The sequence below is a fragment of the Macaca thibetana genome, chromosome 13, assembly GCF_024542745.1.
Source record: "Macaca thibetana thibetana isolate TM-01 chromosome 13, ASM2454274v1, whole genome shotgun sequence".
Taxonomy (NCBI): domain Eukaryota; kingdom Metazoa; phylum Chordata; class Mammalia; order Primates; family Cercopithecidae; genus Macaca; species Macaca thibetana.
In genome coordinates, this window is record NC_065590.1 from 21,484,356 (window position 1) to 21,498,910 (window position 14,555).

Below are 14,555 nucleotides of genomic sequence, written 5' to 3' on the forward strand. Positions count from 1 at the left end.
CACAGTTGCAGGCAAAGGAAGGCGAACATATCACTCAGGCCTCCACACCTTTGTGATTCCTCCATTGGAGACAGCAATCACTTTCCTCTTTGGGCTACTGCTTAGAGATATACTGCCTCATTCGCTCTCTAGCCTAACTTACGAAGGCCAGCTTGTTCTAAGGGCCTTCCTGGCAATCGGAAACAGCCTGCCTGCTACCTGAATTGGATATGTAACATTCGTCTGTCCTACTTGGAGGAAACGCTTACAACCAGACCACCCTGTTTTCATGTGGCGCCTTTCAGATTAAGAGAAATATTTGACCCCATTATTCTATGACTCCTGTAAAATCCTACAACAGATGCAGAGAAAAATGTAAAGAAATCAATGACATATAAATGAGGCTGAACCTGCCAAGCCCAGAATGTTTTGTAAAGTAATCTTGTTCTTATTAATTTCATATTGTCTCTGAAGAGAAGTTAAAAAAATGTACATTTTCAAAGATCTATTACTTCCTCAAGACAATAAAAAGTAAATTGGAGATATAAAAAATGTGGCCCATAAATATCTTTTTCCCACTCTGGAATTGTCCCTTCCACAAAAAGAGGCAGCTCCCATTCCCATCCTCCCAGGGACCCTCCTCCACTAAACCTGGTGTATTTAGTTTTAGATGTGTGGCAAAAACTAAAACTGCACCGTGAGACAAGATAGACACACGGATAGAATTCACTCTGAAAACACGGAACAGTGAGAATTTAGCCATGAATCAGATATGGCTCATCCCTTCACTTCTTTCGGGTCTCTGCTCAAATATCACCTTCTCCATGAGGCCCTTCCTGACACACATGCACAACAATATCCCCACCTCTTCTCTCTACCTGCCTTACTCTGCTTTACTTGCTCTATTTGCTCGTGGTGCCCATCCCCACCTGACACGCTGTACACATATATCTCTCCCCCCTGCCGGAAGGTGACTTGAGAGGTGACATCTGATTCACTGCAACAGGCCAGTACTAGAAAGTACCCCATACTCAAGTACAGATGTTCCTCCACTTACAATGGGGTTACATCCTGATAAACCCATTGTAGGTTGAAAATATACTAAGTCAAAAATGCATTTAATAGGCCAGGCATGGTGGCTCACACCTGTAATCCCAACACTTTGGGAGGCCGAGGCGGGCGGATCATGAAGTCAGATGGAGACCATCCTGGCTAAGATGATGAAACCCCATCTCTACTAAAAATACAAAAAATTAGCTAGACATGGTGGCGAGTGCCTGTAGTCTCAGCTACTCAGGAGGCTGAAGCAGAAGAATGGCGTGAACCCGGCAGACGGAGTTTGCAGTGAGCCAAGATGGCACCACTGCACTCCAGCCTGGGCGACAGAGAAAGACTCTGTCTAAAAATAAAAATGCATTTAATAGAACTAACCTACCAGACATCATTGCTTAGCCTAGCCTACCTTACTCGTGCTCAGAATACTTACATTAGCCTACAGTTGGGCAAAAACGCCTAACACAAAGCCTTTTTAATAATAATGTTGAATATCTCATGTAATCTGTTGAATATGGCACTGAAGTATGGTTTCTACTGAATGTGTTTTACCTCAGGACTATCGTAAAATCAAAAAATTGTTCAGTCAAACCATCATAAGTTAGGGGCCATCTCTATTTGGTGAAAGAACTATTCCATCTGTCCATCCAGCCACCCACCTACCCTTTCACGTTCCATCTACCCACCCTTTAGTAAAAACTAATGATGAGTGAGGCACCATGATGACCATTTTATACATGGGTGAAGAGAACAGACACAGTATTTGCTCTTGGAGGGACAGCTAGCAGGCAGCTGTGTGTACAAAAAAATACAAAGCTATGTTTCGGATAAGTGCCCAAGGGTGCCATGAGAAAGAAAAAAGGAGGAACCTGTGTACAATTAGGGAATCAGGGATGTGCAGAGCACACAGGATGCGGGCAGGTGCAGTGGGCGGAGCTTGCTGGTTGTGACAAGGGACAAAGTGGTGTGAAAGACAAGAAGGGTCAGACCACACCTGCCAGCAACCACTGCTCTGTGTGCATGGTAGGTCGCAGGTGGTAACTTGGAAGTGAATTCATCAGTGACATGCAAGTATCAACTTTATTTACAAGATTTATAGAAGGGATGAACAAACTTAAAATGTTTGCTCCTACACTGATTATAAAAGAGTACTAAAATCAACTATGAAAATGTGGGTTTAAATTCCTATTTGTTCTGCATCAATGAAGATGTGAAGATGCTTCTTGAGTGTCTGAGAAAAATCTTGGTATGAGGAGTAAACATAGCTGAAACACTTTGGGCAACAGAATACCATGAAAGTCCCTTCACACTGTTGTTCTGAATGACATTTCTGACCAGAGAGTGGTGTCAACATTCACATTCAGGAGAATGATTTAATGTGTATCATCCTAAAAACAAATCCTTAAAAGACTGGATTATCTTTTTTCCCTAGAGTAAAATATCTCCTAAGATGTTTGTTTCCTGTGATTAATTTTCTCCTAAAAGTATAGTACGTGCAACACTTTTGATTAAATGAGGCTGTCTTTATTGAACTAGAAACTCTTTGAAGGGAGGCATTATCTCTGGACTTCCAGCACCAGGACCAGTGCCTGGCCCATAGGAGACCCCTAAAATATGTTGGATGAGATGAAAGGGTCCCAGTTAGTCAAGATTTTGCTGAGTCTGGATTAGCATAAACCCCACTCTCAATACAGTGTTGGTCACATGCTAGCTGTGAGACTACAGGTCGTGGGATGGACTTTTTGGAAAATTAAATGAAATCATGACTTACAAAGAGTACCCATCCTGGAGGCTGGGACTTCGCAGTCAATCAATTAGTGGCAGAGAACACTGTTTTGTATTCAAGAAGAACCATGATTGTTCCTCGCTTTTACACTACCACCTTAACTGCCTTCTATCAGAATCTTACCTTGGCATAAAACCACTAACCCATTGACATACTTTGCGGTCAAACAGCCCCAAATAGTGACTGCAGAGCCTCTCTGGTCAAGAGCCAACACACAAGATGGCCAACAACAAGGCAAGGTCAGTGATGTGTAGGTGGAAGAATTGCCACTGACTTCCCATCAAAGCGGACTCAGTACCAATGGGCAAATCACAGGCTCTGTTCTTGAGCCACGTGTGCTCATTTCTCATCATGGCTATTGGCCCTAGCCCCTGCAGACAGGGTACAGGAGCCCAACAAGAGGGAGTTAATAGTCCCAGTTAACAGTTCCCTTCACTTGGAACTTCGTCAGTAATAAAGGCATGCTGTGAATTACAGAGTGGACTGCCAATCCGTTCTTGGTGACAGGACTCTGAAGAAAGCATCCAAGTGGATGATAGTCCTTATCAATGAATTACCCATCTTCAGGATCCAACTAAAGTGGTAACATTCAATTTTTACATCATGTCCACTGCTTTAAAGAAGCACAGGAGTGGAGAAAACTGCTTGAGCAACTAGAATCAAGAATGTGGAGGCCGGGTGCAATGGCTCACGCCTCCCAACACTCTGGGAGGCCAAGGCAGGTAGATCACTTGAGGTCAGAAGTTCGAGACAAGCCTGGCCTACGTGGTGAAACCCCTACTCTACTAAAAAAAATCCAAAAATTAGCAGGCTTGTAATCCCAGCTATTTGGGAGGCTGAGGCGGGAGGACAGCTTGAACCCGGGAGGTGGAGGCTGCAGCGAACCAAGATTGCACCACTGCACTCCAGCCTGGGTAATAGAGTGAGACTCTGTATTAAAAATAATAATAAATAAATAAATAAATAAATAAGAATGTGGGCTGACGAGCATTTCTGCTTGCTGCCCTGGAAGTCTTCTATGAACAGGCCGGGAGTGCAGATGCACACAACTATCTATCTGCACATGAGTCCATCGTTTCAAGACACAAAATGCTCAGGCTTTTGTTGACAATTGGCCATACAGAAGTACAGTATTGCTACTGCTGGAAGACAAAGGCTTTTAATATACAGTTCACCTGCCACCTTCAACTCTAGGCCTGCTCAGCACTGAGAGAAAATGCAACACAAATTATGTTGCAAGAGGGCTTTATTTTTCTTTTAAAAATATCTTTATGGCCGGGTGCGGTGGCTCAAACCTGTAATCCTAGCACTTTGGGAGGCCGAGACGGGCGGATCACGAGGTCAGGAGATCGAGACCATCCTGGCTAACACGGTGAAACCCCGTCTCTACTAAAAAAAATACAAAAAATTAGCCGGGCGAGGTGGCGGGCGCCTGTAGTCCCAGCTACACGGGAGGCTGAGGCAGGAGAATGGCGTAAACCCGGGAGGCGGAGCTTGCAGTGAGCTGAGATCCGGCCACTGCACTCCAGCCCGGGCGACAGAGCGAGACTCCGTCTCAACAAAAAAAAAAAAAAAAAAAAAAAAAAATCTTTATTCTTTTTCAAGTTCCAAAAGCAATATACATTTATTACTTTAAAACAGCTTGAAATTAAAACTGTATTATTTTAAAACAACTTGAAACTAGAATTTCAATTTAGAAAATAAAAATTCTAACTAGAAAAAATTCTAACTAATCCTCCTAATTCTCCTAATCTCATTCCACTTCTAGGTAATTTTCTCTTTTCTATCTCTAAGTACGTTGTTTAAAATATGAAATGCTTCACAAATTTGTGCATCATTCTTGCACAGGTGCCATGCTAATCTCTGTACTGTTCCAATTTTAGTATATGTGCTGTCAAAGAGAGCCCCAGGCAGTTTTCTGTGTATAGACTAAAGAAAAAAAACTAAATAATACCTTCTACAAGTTTTTTCTCTGCTTATTAAAAAAAATTTTAAATGAAGTATAATTTATGCCCATTGGATTAAGTTAAATTTTTAAAAAGTTGGCAAGGGTATCACTCCCATACTATTCATAAAATTGTAATTTCACCAAGCCTTTTTTTGGATGATATTTTGGCAGAATTTATTAAAATTTAAAATGCTAGCTGGGCATGGTACATGTGCCTACAGTTCCAACTACTTGGGAGGCTGAAGTGGGAGGTTTGCTTAAGCCCAGGAGTTCAAGTCCAGCCTGGGCAACAAGGTAAGACCCTGCCTCTAAAAAATACAATAAAATGAAATGCACACATACCATCAGACCCAGTAAATCTGCTACTAGGAATCTATACTGGAGAAAGACTAGTTTGGGCATACAAAGGTGTGTTCAAGTATGTTCTTTTTTTCTTAACATGTCTACCAATATGGGAATGCTTACAAGGTACATCTCTACTATGGAATACAACACAGTGGCTAATTAGAATGAGGTAAGCCCATATGTACTGATCTGGAAAGGTCTCTGAGATACCCTATTAAGTGGGGGGAAAAGCAAGTTACCAAATAGAAAGAACAGAATCTTCTTTGTGTTAAAAAATACACAAAATAATACATAGTAGTTGTATATGTATATATTCAAATCAGCCAGGAAGAACACACACCAAATAGCAGTGAGAGTACAGTGGAGCTAGGCAGAGAGGGGAAAAGAAAGTCAAGGAAGAATTTCATTTTACTTGTACTATTTGAATTTTTTACTTCCATTAGCAAGCACCTCTTTATTAAATGTAAAAAGAATAATGAAATAAATCTTTCATTCATTTGATATATTTTGAGTGTGGCATGAGGTAGGGATCTAACTCCCCTTCCAAACTGCCCCTCCCTGTATAGTTTGAGTCTGTTTAGAAGATTTCCCTTGCGTTCTTTTGGTCTATTATCACATCATTATCACTTGCGGTGGCTTTTATAATAAAGGATGCTTCAACATCGTTTTCAAAACTCTTAAAGGTATCTTTTAATTTTTTAAAACTTCTTTTTAATCTATTTAGAACTTACTTTCTTCCCTTCTTCCCTTCCTTTTCTTTCTTCTTTGTGTTTTTTTTTTTTTTTTCTTTTTTTGAGACAGGGTCTCAGTCACCCAGGCTGGAGTGCAGTGGTGTGAACATGGCTCATTGCAGCCTCGACCTCCTGGGCTCAAGTGATCCTCCCACTTCAGCCTCCTGAGTAGCTGTGACTACAGGCACATACCACCATGCCTGGCTAATTTTTAAATTTTTTTGTAGAGACAGGGTCTTGCTATGTTGCTCAGGCTGGTCTTGAACTCCTGGCCTCAAGTGATCCTTCCACCTTGGCCTCCCAAAGTGCTGGAATTACGGGCGTGAGCTACCATGCCTGGCTGGAATTTATTTTCTTCTATGGTATACATTTTCCATTTAGCTGAGTCTGATGTATCCATAATCCGAACTTGCATTTCAACTAATCTTGGTTATCTACCAAAGAATTAAGATTTTTAAAAATATGACAGTGAGTTGGCAGCTCACCTGTGATAGAGTCATGCAATGTTCTGGTCATGTTCATTAATCTGGTGTTAAGATACACATAATACCTCAGAAATCAGTTCTAGCTTCCCAATGTTAGAAATGCTATTAAAATTGACTGAACATAGAAACCATGGAGAACACACTTTAACCTTTCATAAGAGTTAGGAGGTACTTTAGGTTCAAATAGGCCCTTAGAGTCAGTGTTTATCTCTCAATTGAACCTCACAGCACCTAACATGCCTCACCATTACAATAAGGGACTGGAGCTCCCAAGCCCCATGGCCTGCTCCAATATTCTAGTATGATCAAGTTATCTCGCACAGAATGAAGCAGGACTCCTACCTTTTCGGGGTGATAAAATCTACCTAACACTGTATGTAAAAATTAACTCAAAATTGATCAAAGACCTCTAAGAGCTGAAATTATAAATCTCTTAGAAGAAATTAAAGACATATTTTTTATGACCCAGGATTAGGCAGTGGTTGCTTAGATATGACACCTAAGGCACAAATGATAACAGAAAATATAGCTAAATTAGACTTCATCAAAATTAAAAACTTTTGTGCTTCAAAGAATACTATGAAGAAAGTGAAAAGACAATCCACAGAATTAGAGACAGTATCTGCAAATAATGTATTTAATAAGGATCTAGTACCCAGAATATATAAAGAAAGAGCTCTTGCAACTCAACAATAAAAAATAAATAACTCAATTTTAAAAGGTCAAAAGAGCCCGGGCATGGTGGCTCATGCCTGTAATCCCAGCACAGCACTTTGGGGGACCAAAGCGGGAGGATCACTTGAGGTCAGGATTAGAGACCAGCCTGGCCAACATGGTGAAACCCCGTCTCTACTAAAAATACAAAACATTAACCGGGCGTGGTGGCATGTGCCTGTAGTCCCAGCTACTCAGGAGGCTAAAGCAGGAGAATCACTTGAATTTGGGAGGTGGAAGTTACAGTGAGCAGAGATCACACCACGGCATTTCAGCCTGGGTGACAGAGTAAGACTCCATCTCAAAAAAAATAAAATAAAATAAATAAATAAATAAATAAATAAAATGTCAAAAGACATGAATAGACATTTATCTAGAAAAGACTTAACAATGGCCTATAAATACATTAAAGGGTACCCAATATCATAAGGCATCAGGAAAAGGTAAACCAAACCACAACGACATACCACTTCACATCCATTAGGATAGCTATGGTCAAAAGGACAGAAAATAATGCCGAGTGTTGATGAGGATGCAGAGAAACCGGAACCCTCATACACTGCTGGTGGCAATGTAAAACGGTGTAGCCATTTTGGAAAACAGGCTGGCAGCTCCTCAAATGGTTAAACATAAAGTGACCGTGCAACCCAGCAATTCCACTCCTAGATATACAGTTGACCCTTGAACAACACAGGTTTGAACTTTGTAGATCCACTTATATGTGAATTTATTTCAATAAATATGTTGGAACATTTTTTGGAGATTTGTGACAATTTGGAAAAACTTGTAAACTATGTAGCCTAGAAATGCTGAAAAAATTAAGAAAAAGACATGTCGGCCGGGCGCGGTGGCTCAAGCCTGTAATCCTAGCACTTTGGGAGGCCGAGACGGGCGGATCACGAGGTCGGGAGATCGAGACCATCCTGGTTAACATGGTGAAACCCCGTCTCTACTAAAAAATACAAAAAACTAGCCGGGCGAGGTGGCGGGCGCCTGTAGTCCCAGCTACTCGGGAGGCTGAGGCAGGAGAATGGCGTGAACCCGGGAGGCGGAGCTTGCAGTGAGCTGAGATCCGGCCACTGCACTCCAGCCTGGGTGACAGAGTGAGACTCCGTCTCAAAAAAAAAAAAAAAAAAAAAAAAAAGGAAAAAGACATGTCATGAATGCATAAAATATATGTACATACTAGTCTATTTTATCATTTACTACCATAAATCTATTATAAAACATTAAAATTTATCAAAACTTTTGCACAGACTGTACATGGCACCATTTATAGTCAAGAGAAATGTAAACAAAGATGCAATATTAAATAATCACTGCATAAAATTAAATACAGTACATACTGTATGACTGTAATAATTTTTTTGTTTTTGCCTTTTTTTTTTTTTTTTTTGAGACGAAGTCTTACTCTGTAGCCCAGGCTAGAGTGCAGTGGTGTGATCTCTGCTCACTGCAACCTCCGCCTCCTGGGTTCAAGTGAATTCTTGTGCCTCAGCCTCCTGAGTAGCTGGAATTACAGGCACGCACCACTGCACCAGCTAATTTTTTGTATTTTTTAGTAGAGACAGGGTGTCACCATGTTGGCCAGGCTGGTCTTGAACTCCCAACCTCAGGTAATGCACCTGTCTTGGCCTCCCAAAGTACTAGGATTACAGGCGTGAACTACCGCACCTGGCCACTACTGTAATAATTTCATAGCCACCTCCTGTTGCTACTGCTGTGAACTCAAGTGTCACAGGTATCCAACAGCTAGATGCTAGTGATCTCTATGTGAGCAGTTCATCTCTCCAGTAAACTGCTTATTCCAGTAAAAAGTGATCTCTTGCGGTTCTCATGTAGTTTTCATCGTGTTTAGTGCAATACTGTAAACCCTGAATAATACCATGCACCCCATATGAAGTGCCACTAGTGATGCTGAAAGTGCTCCCAAGGAAAGAGAAGGGTCATGACATTACAGGAAAAAGTTGAATTGCTTGATGTGTACCAGAAATTGAGGTCTGCGGCTGTGTGGTTGCCTGTCATTTCAGATAGACAATTCGTCTTGTAGACAGACAACGTGAATTTACGGTATTAATACAGTATTTTCTCTTCCTTATGGTTTTCATAATAACATTTCCTTTTCTTTAGCTTACTTTATTGTAAGAATACAGTATATAATACATATAGCTTACAAAATAAGTTGTTAATTGACAGTAGGCTACTAGCAGTTCAGTTTTGTGGATCCAAAAGTTATACATGGATTTTCGACTGCAGGAGGGGTTGGTGTCCTAACCCCTGCATAGTTTAAAGGTCAACTGTATACCCAATATAACTGAAACCATACATCCTTACAAAAACCTGCACGTGAATGCTCACAGCAGCACTGTCCACAATAGCCAAAAACTGGAAATAACCCCAACGTCCACCAACAGATGAACGGACAAACAAACTGCGGGATATCCACACGATGGGTATTATCCAGAAACAAAATGGAATGAAGTACAGACACATGCTATGATACAGGTGAACCCTGAAAGTGTTACGCTACGTGAAAAAAGCTAGACATAAAAGGCCACATGTTGTACGATTCCATTAGATGAAATGCCTAGAATGGGCAATTCCATGGAGACAGAAACTAGAAGAGTGGTTGTCAGGAGATAAAGGAGAGTGACTGCTAATAGCTAAGGGTTTTTTCTGGAATTAGAGAGTGGTGGTGGTTGCGCAACTCTGTGAGTATACTAAAGCCACTGAATTGCATACTTTAATAAGATGAATTTCATGGTATGTGATTTATATCTCAATTAAAAATAAATAAGATGTATTTTTCAGCTATTAGAGAAATAAAAAAATTATCTTGTATAATATTTTAGAAATAGATCTGAATCTTTATATCCAACTGGCATACCCCAACAATGACTCCCAACCCTGGCAGCCCACTAGAATCACTCGGGGAGCTTTTAAAAACATACAGATGCTTGGACCTCCTTCCTAGAGATTATGATTTAATTGGTCTGGGGTGGAGTTTGGGGACTGGTGTTTTTCAAAAGCTCCCCAGTTGATTCTAATGTGCAGCCAGAGTTGAGAACCACTGCCCTAGAATTTGAGCTTTTCAAAGAGTCCCTGGTGTTGGTTTAGATATCTGTTATTTCATCCTTTCTCATAAACATGAGACAAACACAATTTTAAATGGCTCATGGTTTCTGGCTGTTAGAACTCAGTAGAACTGGGATTTTATTTTATTGTCTTTTCCACATTTTTTTTTAAGATCAGCAGACTGCCATTTTATAGACAGAGAATCTTAAATGCAAAATGGCTAAGACACATACTGAGGTCACCATTGTGAGCTGGGCAGGGATTGAATTACAGTTTCTTCCTTGGGAACCTAATTGAGTTCTTTTTCTAGTTACTCCAGCCTGAACCATCACGGACATTAGGGACACCCGCTCAGCACAGGTGGTAGGACAGGTAGCATCCTGGCACTGGCAGAGACAGAAAGGCTGGGTGGAGTCTCACAGTCTGGGAAAACTATAAACTCTCAAGTCTACCTTCAGATTTGATGAAATGGAGCCTCCTCCCGACCTCCTCCTACCCCCGCAAAAAACCTTTCTTCTTTACAGGGCTGGGAAGTTGAGGTTTACATCACTTACTTATTTCTGGGAAGCCATCCGAAAGTGCTCACTTATCTAGACCACTACTGGTCTCATTTTCTTTTTTCTTTTTTATTTTTGAGAAAGGGTCTCATTCTGCCACCCAGACTGGAGTGTAGTGTCACAAACAGAGCTTACTGCAGCCTCAACCTCTTGGGCTCATGCGATCCTCCTGCCTCAGCCTCCAGAATAGCTAGGACCACAGGCGTGTGCCACCACACCCAGCTAATTTTCTGTTAAGACGGGATCTCACTTTGTTGCCCAGGCTTGTCTCAAACTCCCGGGCTCATTTTTATTACTTTCCCCAAAGCTGCTGAAGTCTGTCAGTTGGGTCCGCATTAGGCTCACCATTCATTCTGAGCCCCAAAGCCATTTCTAAATGGCAAAGTCATGGCCAGCAAGGGCTGCTCGTTTGTTTAGCTTTGGGAGTCTGTCTGGGCCTGAAACCAGCCCCTGCCCATGGAAAATGCTCAGAACAGAGGACCCTCCAGGCCTCTGAGACCAGAAGCGAGGGAGCCACGGATACCTCTCCCTGGGCTCTGGCACCGCACCCACTTCCCTACTTGCCAGCTCAAGGAGTGCACATGAGACGGTGGTGTTTGGGCTTTAATTGTGTTGAGTAATTGCTCAATGATTTTCTACGTAGTTTCCTGGCTCCCCTATCCCACTTTCTCATTCAGCTGTTTTATAAGCTGAATTCTAATCTGGGTTTCTTCACAATGTCGCCTTTCACTAAAAGCTAATAAAACCCCAGACGGGAAATTCAGAAGTCGCAGCAATACCACATGACTGTAACTGAAGGCTGTTGGTCAACTTGATTTGGTTTTCAAGCCTGTAGACCATCTGAGGACTTCAGTCCCCCACCCGACTTTGTAGCAATAAAGGTCTTTGTCTTTCCTTGCGCTGAACGTGAGTACTGAACCTTTCTGAGGAGTCCTGCAGACAGCCTCACACGGCCCTGACAGCCCCACTGCACCCCTCCTCTGCCACCTCTACTTCCTCACTCAGGCACCCAACACTGCTCACTGAAGTAAGTTGCCTCTATGAGGCCACAGGCAGACTCCCTTCTAGAATCCTGCTTTGCACCTGCCACCTGGCCAGCTGAGCCCAACCCTGGCCACTCCGCACAACCAGGAGTTTGCTCAAACTCTCAGCAGAGGAAACATTTTCAGTAACGAGCAAAATCTCATGCAAATCTCCAACACAAAAATCAGATGAATCCATGAGAAGAACAAAGGTGTTTTGCCGCATCCTAAAAGGCATGGTGATGATTGAGAGTTGTCTTATATCATCTTATATCAGCCACATCAGCTAGCATTTTACTTTTGAATTTTGTTTTGATTTCAAAGAACCAAAAAAAAATCTTAATTTCCACAGATAAGTGGTAGCAAATGCTAACAGGCTTTTAGTAGACTGCCTTTTGATCTTAGGATAGCCTTTAGTTAAATCAGTGTTTGTTGGTGTTTTTTTCATCACTGTCCCACAAGGAGCCTTACCGGACATTCTGCCTGTTTGCGCTGCCCCGTTCCCAAAATCTTCTACTTTTTTTTTTTTTTTTTTTTTTGAGACAGAGTTTCGCTCTTGTTGCCCAGGCTGGAGTGCAGTGGTGCAATTTCGGCTCACTGCAACCTCCGCCTCCCAGGTTCAAGCGATTCTCCTGCCTCAGCCTCCCAAATAGCGGGGATTACAGGAGCCTGCCACCACACCCAGCTAATTTTTGCATTTTTAGTAGAGACGGGGTTTCACTATGTTGGCCAGGCTGGTCTCGAACTCCTGACCTCAGGTGATCTACCTTCCTCGGCCCTGCAAAGTGCTGGGATTAATGTATTAATACATATACAAGCACATACTGTTTTACTATCACAAAGGAAAAAGAAGAGGAGGCCTCACTTAGGCTGGGGGCAGTGAGCGGAAACTGTCCAAGTGAGAAGTGAGGGTAACACCAACCCAGGCAGAGATACCTGCAGGCAAGGCCCTGAGATGGTGGAGTTTGGACGGCCTGCGGTAGGTTGGTGTGGCTGGGGAGTGCCAGGAGGTGAGGAAGAGGCTTGCTCCTCCTCCCCATCCAGGCAGGCAGCAGTAGTCACTGCAGTCAGGGGAAGGGGCTGGGCAGTAGGAATGCCTCACTTACTAGGTGACATAAAGCAAGGCAGGAATGCTTTCTCAGGCTTGGTTTCCCATGTATAAATTCGGAATAACATCACCTACCCAAGATAGAGGTGATTATTAAATGCACTATCCTCTAGAAGCTATGGTTACTGACCTTGACTACACACTGGAATCGCCTGGAACCTTATCAACTCCGGGCTGGGCGTGGTGGCTTGCACCTGTAATCCCAACACTTTAGGAGGTCAAGGTGGGAGCATCACTTGGGGTCAAGAGTTTAATACCAGCCTGGGCAATACAGTGAGACCCTGTCTCTTTAAATTAAAAAAAAAAAGAAAAAGAAGTCTTGATGGCTGGGACCCACCACCAGGCCCGGCCTGGACATTCCAAATCATCAGGCTCCCCAGGTAATTCCAATGTGCCACTGGGCTGAGAATCACTGCTGCAGAGCATATTCTAAATGCTCAGAATAATATGTGCTGGGTGCAGTGGCCTGCGCCTATAGTCCTAGCTACTCGGGATGTTGAGGCAGGAGGATCCTTTGAGCCCAGGAGTTTGACTCCAGCCTAAGCAATATAGTGAAGTTTGTCTTTAAGAGAAGATTAAGAATGACATCTTTTATGTGGGCATAAAAGGCTCAAATGAATCATAAACTATTCAGGGATACACTTGCTCCTGGCATCTGAACTCCTGTCCTGAATTTAGGAATCCCTGCTTCTCGTATGAGTCCTGGCAGGACGCAGGGTTCACCTCCCACTCTGGAAGCTGAAAAATGCCAGCAACATCAACAGCACAGTGTCCTCACCACTCTGGTTTTGTGACTATTGTGGCCACAGACTGGGCTGCTGCCTGGTCTCCATGGTTTGAGTCCACAGCCGTCCCAGCAAGACTGGGAACCACCCCAATATCCTTTAAAGAAATCCCTTTTCTGATCTCAGTCAGCTGATACTTACTGCTCAAAACTAAGAATGCTACTGATAAAAATATTCAGAGTAGGACTCTTTTTATGGATTTTAAGAAAGAAAATAGTGCCAGGCATGGTGGCTCACACCTCTAATCCCAGCAGTTTGGGAGGCCAAGGCAGGAGGATGGCTTGAGCCCAGGATTACAAGACCAGTCTGGGCAACATGGCAAGAACCCATCTCTACAAAAAAATATAAAAACTGGCCAAGGGTGATGGCGTGCCCCTGTAGTCCCAGCTACTCTGGGGGTTACAGTGAGAGGATCTCCTGAGTCTGGGAGGTTGAGGCTGCAGTGAGCCATGATCCCCCCACTGCACTCCAGCTTGGGCAACAGAGTGAGACCCTGTCTCAAAAAAAGAAAGAAGGAAAAAAAGAAAGAAAGGAAAGCAAAAAAGCAAGCAAACAAGCAAGCCAGCAAGAAAATCTGTCTTCATATGTAATGAGATCTTATTTTTTTTTTGAGACAGTGTCTCCTTGCCCTGTCACCCAGGATGAAATGCAGTGGCGCAATCACAACTCATTGCAGCCTTGACCTCTCAGGCTCCAGTGATCCTCCCGCCACAGCCTCCCAAAGTGTTGCAATTACAGGCATGAGCATCCCGCGCACACTAACATTTCTTGAGCACTGATTGTGCCAGGTGCTGGTTCTTTTCACCTACCAACTCATTCAGTCTCCATGACAACCCTATCAGGATAATAACAGTCGGGATTATTTTGTTATTATCCTGACTTTACAGATGAGAAAACGTAGGCATAGAAAAAGGGTAGGTAACTTGCTCAAGGTTACAAAGTTTGTAGGTAGTGGAGGTAGTTTGTG

At 42.8% G+C, this 14,555-nt stretch overlaps 1 protein-coding gene and 1 non-coding gene across 3 annotated transcripts in view; both read right to left on the reverse strand.

Moving 5' to 3' along the window:
• The window catches only part of TCF7L1 (transcription factor 7 like 1), a 180,724-nt gene that overhangs the window by 103,273 nt on the left and 62,896 nt on the right, over positions 1-14,555 (reverse strand). The gene's annotated exons all lie outside the window — the stretch shown is intronic.
• On the reverse strand, positions 4,622-4,725 carry LOC126934501 (U6 spliceosomal RNA). Its single transcript, XR_007718971.1, has one exon. It is a non-coding gene; the product is annotated as a U6 spliceosomal RNA (small nuclear RNA).